This window comes from Vollenhovia emeryi, unplaced genomic scaffold (genome assembly GCF_000949405.1).
Source record: "Vollenhovia emeryi isolate VEMERY1.0 unplaced genomic scaffold, V.emery_V1.0 DF940728.1, whole genome shotgun sequence".
NCBI lineage: Eukaryota > Metazoa > Arthropoda > Insecta > Hymenoptera > Formicidae > Vollenhovia > Vollenhovia emeryi.
In genome coordinates this window covers 1-7,444 of record NW_011965638.1, presented here as the reverse complement: position 1 = coordinate 7,444, position 7,444 = coordinate 1, and the positions used below count along the sequence as shown (strand labels likewise).

At 48.8% G+C, this 7,444-nt stretch overlaps 1 long non-coding RNA gene across 2 annotated transcripts; it reads left to right on the top strand.

Annotated features, from left to right (window-relative positions):
- Nucleotides 1–1,205: 1,205 nt before the first annotated feature.
- Nucleotides 1,206–1,999, top strand: LOC105555788. 2 transcript variants are annotated; one of them, XR_001008514.1, is made up of 3 exons: nucleotides 1,206–1,358; nucleotides 1,422–1,502; nucleotides 1,755–1,999. It is a non-coding gene; the product is annotated as an uncharacterized LOC105555788 (long non-coding RNA). The 2 variants fall into 2 exon arrangements; XR_001008515.1 differs by having other exon boundaries at nucleotides 1,750–1,999.
- Nucleotides 2,000–7,444: the final 5,445 nt, after the last annotated feature.

Below are 7,444 nucleotides of genomic sequence, written 5' to 3'. Positions count from 1 at the left end.
CGAATGCCAGCGCGTCCGCGCGATCGCTAGGCACGTCGGAACTCACGGAGCACTGACGAGCGGGAGCGGCAAGGAAGGCTCATAAAGTCGGACAAACAAGAATAATGAGTAAATTGCGAACAAAAGGGTGGATTTATTCTATTGACTATGCAACGATCGCACTCGAGTTTACAGCTGAGCGAATCGTTACTGGTGTATAAAGAGTATCGCACTCGAAAGCACAGCCGAGCGATAATAGCGCGAATCAGCCGTGCGCGGAACGAAGTGCTCGGACACGACTGCCGAACGCGACTCACTCGGCGGCGTATACACTGTTTACGCGTCTCGCCCCCCGACTTGTCCTTGCGGAGCACGCGGCCTTATGCGTGATCGCGGCTCAGATCGAGCGCCAAGGAATTCCCACACGAGTCAAGGGGAATACGGGGATTTCCAACAATTAGCAATTTTTATACCTCTTGTCGTGTCCAACGCTTTCTATAAGCAATTAATAATTGCTTTATACGCTGTCGCAAGAGACATCCCACATACATCTCAGCGTTATAGGGCTCAGATGCCAAATTGTAGAATATAATTATTAATCCTCACCGGACAGCGTGCCATACGAGAAACACACAAATGCAAAACCTGTACAACTCAAAAACATGATACTGAAAGGGGTTTACGAGGAATTCCCCGAAGTCTCTCTTTAATAAGAGGCGACGGAGGATAGGATCAGGGATGGTCGGTTGGTTGGATTTAAGGCTCGAGAAGAACTGGTACTAATAAACTATTTTACTGAAACACAGACTCTAGTTTAATGTTCAATGTCTTTACACTTGGCTGATACAAAGGCTCTCGGAACAGCACCGCGCGCTATTCCTTCACGACGGAGAGTGCTCCGATTTCCGCGATCGGGAAGCACGTACGCTCGCTCCGCGGGTTCGCGCCTGCGCGATACGAAGCGCCGTTTTACTGGCCGCTCGCTTCTGCGACATGCGCAATCCAGTGCTCGATAGAATGGGTGATCTGCGCCGGCGCGTCTCTCACCTATTCCTTACAGCTCGGCCGTTCTGGCTTTCAACTTACGTCGCGTAGTTGCAGCCTTTCCACAGCGGTTCTCAAATCGGGGGTCACTGTCACGAGGTAAGTATATTTATCCTCCCCTTCTTTCGTGGGTGTGTCAATTCTTTGGATTTCTTATCTTAGCTCGCGCGCTGTCTCTTATATTTAGGTTAGGCCTATTTCTTAATTCTAACTTAATTCTACTTAATACTACTTGCTCTCAGCCGGGATCACAAGGGACGAATGAGTACCCTTACTCTCGATACGCAGTAGCGTGACGTCGTGTGGTATCTCGTCGGCTTGTGGTTCTGGCTCAGGTAATTACAGATTCACTTATCTGATTTCGCTCGCGTAGACCTAATTCTACTTTTCGGTTTTAGCATCGCCGATCCGTATCCAGGGCTTCAACCTGTCGGAGGAAAGGATCGTGTCAAGGGGCTTTTGGGTGTGGCTGAAACCAGGTATGTCCCTAACCACGTATCGGTTATTCCCCAATACTTTAGCGATTTGGTACGGTCCTTTATAGCCGGGTTTAATCTTAGTACTTTCGCCGGGTTTATTTCGGTCGTTTCTAATTAGTACATAATCGCCGTCGCGGTAGATCGACGGTTTTTTGTGTCGGCTGTCGAAATACTTTTTATTATATTCCCGCAAAAGTTTAGTCGCAGCTTGCGCTGAATCTCTACTTAATTCTCTTTCCTTTTGCAGGTCAGATTCCGTTTCCGCCAGCGCTTTCGTGAGCTGAGCGAGCGCGAAATCTGAGTGGTTCCGCAGGTCGTAGCCAAGCAGCAACTTAGCGGGAGTGGTTTTCACGCCTGAGTGGTGAGTATTATTTATTACATATTGAATCGTGCCTAATTTCGGTTTCCACTCGGCCGGCTCGATAATCAATTTAATGAGTGACGTCTTTATAAATCGATTCACCCGTTCGACTATGCCGTTAGCCCACGGGGCGGCCACGGCTACTTTTCGGTGTTTAACCCGAAGCCTTTCCGCGAAGTCCGCGAATTTTTTCGAAGTGAACGCGGTTCCCCTGTCTGAAATCAATTCTGTCGGTCTGCCGAATGTATTAAAAATTTCGTTTAAATACTTTATTGCCTCTTTAGATCCTGTGGACTTTATAGCATGCAGCCACGTGAACCGGGTGAACGCGTCGACCGCTACTAACACGTGCCGGAATCCGTCGGCGGACTCGGGCAGTGGACCGAGGTGGTCGACGTGCACCGCTTCCATCGGCGCGGCAGGAAGCGGGGCAAGTTGCGTCTCGCCCTCGAGCCTATTCGATGCGCTGTTCGCCATCACACAGGTGAGACAATTTTCTACATAATTATGGATTTCTTTCCGCATAGATGGGAACCAGAAGTTCTCCGCGATTCCCTTATAAGTCTTTTCCGGTCCGCAATGCGCCATCTCATCATGGTGCGCTCGGATCAAGCTTGTAATTAGTGAATCGGGCACAACGAACTTCTTCTGGTTCTCATCTTTCTTGTATACTAGACCGTTAATCAAATCGAACTTTTTGTCCTCGCTTAATTCTAATTTCTTGCTGATCTCCAGAATTCTCGGATCAGTCAGCTGTCTGAGCTCCAACTCCCGTTCGAGCGGCATTTCGTGCACATAGGCTGTGCATCTGCTCAAAGCATCTACGTGTGCCATGCGCTTGCCCGGACGGTGAGTCACACGGAACTTATAATTCTGGAGCATCAGCGTCCATCTCGCTATCCGCGGATTGAGGTTCGCCTTGTTCATCGCGTATACTAGCGCGTTGCAATCCGTCACTATGGCGAACTCCAACCCGTAGAGGTAGAGATGGAAACGCTCGACTGATCTTACGATTGCCCAGCATTTCCAGCTCGTAGCTGTGGTAACGCTTCTCGGCTTGATTCGTGCCTTGACTATAGTAAGCGACGGGAGACTATAAATTATTTTTCTGTTTCTGCAGGAGGATCCCTCCCAGGCCCGTACTACAGGCGTCAGTGTGCAGTTCTGTCGGCGCGGCCGGATTATATAACTGCAGCACCGGAGCTGAGGTCAGTTCCTGCTTTAATTTATTGAACGCTTCGACGCAACGGTCGTCGAAGTTGAACGGTACGTCTCGCTTTACTAAGTCCTGTATTGGCTTTGCAATGTGCGCGAATCCTTTTATAAATCGCCGGAAGTAATTAGTTAATCCTAAAAATCTTTGGACTTCTAACACGGTTCGCGGTTGCTTAAAATTTCGGATCGCGTCCGTATGCCTAGGGCTCAAGCTGATTCCGTCAGCGGATATCATATACCCTAAAAACTCTATTTCCTTTTTCAGGAATTGACATTTCTTATAATTTAATTCGAAGCCGTACTTTCGGAGAATCTGAAGGACCTCTCGTAGATCCTCTAGATTCTGCTCACTCGAACGGGACGCTATTAGTACATCGTCCATGTATATCAAGACTTTATCGTCGCGGATCAATGGGCGGAGAATCTGTATTAAGCGCTTCTGGAATTCCGCGGGAGATTCACAAAAGCCAAAAGGTAATCGCGTGTATTCGTACTGCCCGTCCGGCGTCGCAAAGGCAAAGTACTTGGTCGAGTTTTTCTCCACTTTTATTTGGTGGAAGCTATCTTTTAAATCTAGCAGTGTAAATATGGTCTTGTCGCTTAGCCTAGTCAAGCACTCCTCAATTACCGGGAACGGGTATTTTTGCCGTTCGACTCTCGCATTCAACGGCCTGAGGTCAACGCAAAGTCTCATCTGCCCGTTTCGTTTCCGTACAGGCACCACCCGGGCGCAGTACGGTGAAGTGCTCGGCTTAACGATTCCGCGGGCTAAGAGATCGTCTACGACTTCTCTTATTTGAAGTCGCTCCGCGTACGCAAATCGTCTCGGCGAGAAGGAGTACGTCGAGGTATCCTTCAGCCGAACTTGAATCTCGTACCCGTCGTCTACAGGTACGCATTCCTTTGTTCGTTCGTTTATGATTACGTCCTTCAATTTTCGTTTGTCTGTTTCGTCCAAGTCTGTACTGTTATTGTCGATCGTCTCCTCTAAAGACTCTGGAATGTTCGATTCCACGCACAAGGGAAGTTGGGCAAACAACTTGACGTTTTCCCTCTCACCTTGACTCGTCGGCTTGAAGATCAGAGTGAGTTTATGTTCCTTTAGGAATTCTCTACCGAGAATAATATCTCCTTCGAAAGTGTTCTCCTTGAGAACGTGTAAATTTACTTCGAAAGCTCGGTTCGGTATTAATGGTAAACTCACTTTGGCCTTAACGGTCCCGACGACTTCTAATGTTTGATCGCTTAGGTTTCTAAGTCGATTTTTATACGGGGCTAACTCTAAGTTTAACGGCTTTATCCACCGTTCATAAACACTAAATTTCGCGAATGACACAGGGCTTCCTGTATCCACCAACGCTAGTAAGTTACATCGCTCACCGTTGATGTCTTCTACTTCTACCAGAGGATCGGTGATCTCGAGGCGGTTCCTTGGCTGCTCCACCGACGCCACGACCTCGTCCGCTGATGACGGCTCCTGCGTCACGCTCGCCGCTGCTTTGGCCGTTGCGGACGACGTTCCCGGCTTCTCCTCCTTCCGCTTCAGGGCCGGACATTCGAACCGTCGATGCCCCTTCCTTTTACAGTAAAAACAGCTTGGCTCTGCGTGGCATTCCTTCATGGTGTGGCCCTTGGTGCCGCAATTCCGGCATGGTGAGTCACCTTTTGGTTTGGCGCTCGTCCCCGACGACGCCGTTTTCTTCTCCAGGTCGACTACACCTTCTGCTATGCTTCTCATCCTTTCTAGGAAGCTATTGAGTGGCTCCGCCGAGATCGAGAGTGCTGTAGCCTTGACCGCGCTGTTGTTGATTCCGCCTATCAGAAGCTGGATGGAATCGGGCTCAAGTAGGTTGAGTACCTGTATCAGCGCCAATTTCTCGATCGCGTAGCGGTCGAAGGTTTCCTTCCCCGACTGCCACTTCCTGGCTTCAATCTTCTGCATCGCTTTATAGAATGGTATTTTCCTGTCGAATACCTTGATTAATTCCAGACGTAGGCCGGCCCAGGATTCAATGGCTGGTCCGGTCTGGAGCTCGTACCATCTCCGCGCGGACTTGGTGAGTTTGCTCGATGCTGCCAGCAAAGTCACGCCGTCCGTCGCGCCGTGGACTTGGGCGACTTTGTCCACCCGTCTCGTCCATGCCTGTACGTGGTCGTCTTCCTCGCCTGCGAACTCCGGGATCTGCGAGGAAAGGCAATTTACCAGGCTTCCAACCGGCGGGCCATCTCCAGCGCTTCTCGGAAGCGTCGGGGTCCGCACGGGCGTTGAGCTGGCCTGTGGGTTGGCCACCTCCTGGTTCTCGGCTGCGCCCACGGTAGGTCTGGTCATCGGCTCCACCACGCTTCTTGTGGCCGTAATTAACAGCCTTTCGAACTGCTCCTGTTGCAGCTGATGCGCCAACCTCTGCTGCTCGAGCATCCCCTCGATTGCCGCCAGGACTTGGCGCAGCAGGGGCGTTGATGCCTGGTCCAAGGAGCCTGTCGAGGCCTTCCTTTGTTGGCTCGCCGCCACTGCCCTCGCCGCCTCATCCTGCAAGTCACGAGGCCCCCGTTGCCCGAGGTGCCAAATGATGTTTTCAATAAGCGTTTTCCGGTCACCTGTAACGGGCAAACCGTACTTATTTGATTCTTCTTGTAGCTGCTCCAACGTACACGCTTCAAACTTTGCCTTGTCCATGGCTAGTTTCTGGCGTGTCTCTTCCACACGTTTCTGGAGTTCTTCTCGGTCCTCCTGAGGCGGATAGTGGGTTGGAATCCCATTTCTGAAATAACTGAAAGGGGTTTACGAGGAATTCCCCGAAGTCTCTCTTTAATAAGAGGCGACGGAGGATAGGATCAGGGATGGTCGGTTGGTTGGATTTAAGGCTCGAGAAGAACTGGTACTAATAAACTATTTTACTGAAACACAGACTCTAGTTTAATGTTCAATGTCTTTACACTTGGCTGATACAAAGGCTCTCGGAACAGCACCGCGCGCTATTCCTTCACGACGGAGAGTGCTCCAATTTCCGCGATCGGGAAGCACGTACGCTCGCTCCGCGGGTTCGCGCCTGCGCGATACGAAGCGCCGTTTTACTGGCCGCTCGCTTCTGCGACATGCGCAATCCAGTGCTCGATAGAATGGGTGATCTGCGCCGGCGCGTCTCTCACCTATTCCTTACAATACATCATTGCATTCCTCTCTGCTACCAGGTGTTCACAGAACAGATGTTTAAACCTAATGTGTGCCACAGTATCCTAGTACACCCTTATCATATTTTTCGTACTAAATATATGTCAATTTCCCGAAATTCGTTCTTTGAACAGAGTAACAATGAGTATAAGTAAACTTCTGTCATAATTTAAAGGAGCTTGGTAACTTAACCTATACGTGAGCACGTATCTGATCACATACAAAACAGGAACTGCTCCGTACTGCCAAAGTGGCAGTACTACCTTAAGTTAGAACGAAAGTACGCTCGGTGTTACTTCATTCCAAGAACGAGATTCTAGAAATTGACGGATATATTCGGTACGAAAGTTATGACAATGGAGCATTAAGATACTCTCACGTGTATGAGGTTAGAATGTTTGTCATATATACATTTGGCAGTACGGAGAAATGCCAATGATAGAACATCTTTATGTTATTTACAGGTATGGCAATTGTGTGCTTTTCTTATGGCATGCTGTCGAGAAGGAATTAATATCAATGCTGTAAATTTCGCTGGTGAATCTTATAACGCTGACTGCGATGAGTGGTCTACATCGCGAGTCGCAGACTCGTAGTCGTAAGAATTATCGACTGTGATTCGTCAATTCCGTCAGAAACATAAGAATTGACCAACCAGAATCGATTATTATCACTAATACGACTCTGCCGCTCGCATTGTAAACCCCGCATGAGATGTATGTGAAACGTCTCCTGTGAAAGTCTATAATACAATTATTGTAAGTTGTTTGCTAAGGATAATCACCGCCGGAAGGGAGAGGTCCTGCCCCAATACGCGGACGAGGGACTCCCTCTCGCCCGCCCACGCTGGACACTCGCCCAGCGTATGCTGGGCGGTGTCGTCCTCGGCACGACTCTCGTACCTTGAATGAAATAAAATTAATTAGGAATAGTTTCGCCTCTGTTTAAAGGAGCTTGGTTTCTCTAGCATTACAGAACGGGTATCATGTTACACAGATAATAGATACTGCACAAACAAAAATGCTTCTTTAAGTTGGCACTAAAGTGCGCTTATTCATTATCATTTCATACAAGGAACGAGATTTGTAAACTCGCAGACTTACATAACACTGAAAACGTAACAATCGTATAAAAATATATGTTAACATACGTGAATTTAGATTGTATGTTAAGTAAATTCTTCGCAACGTAGAG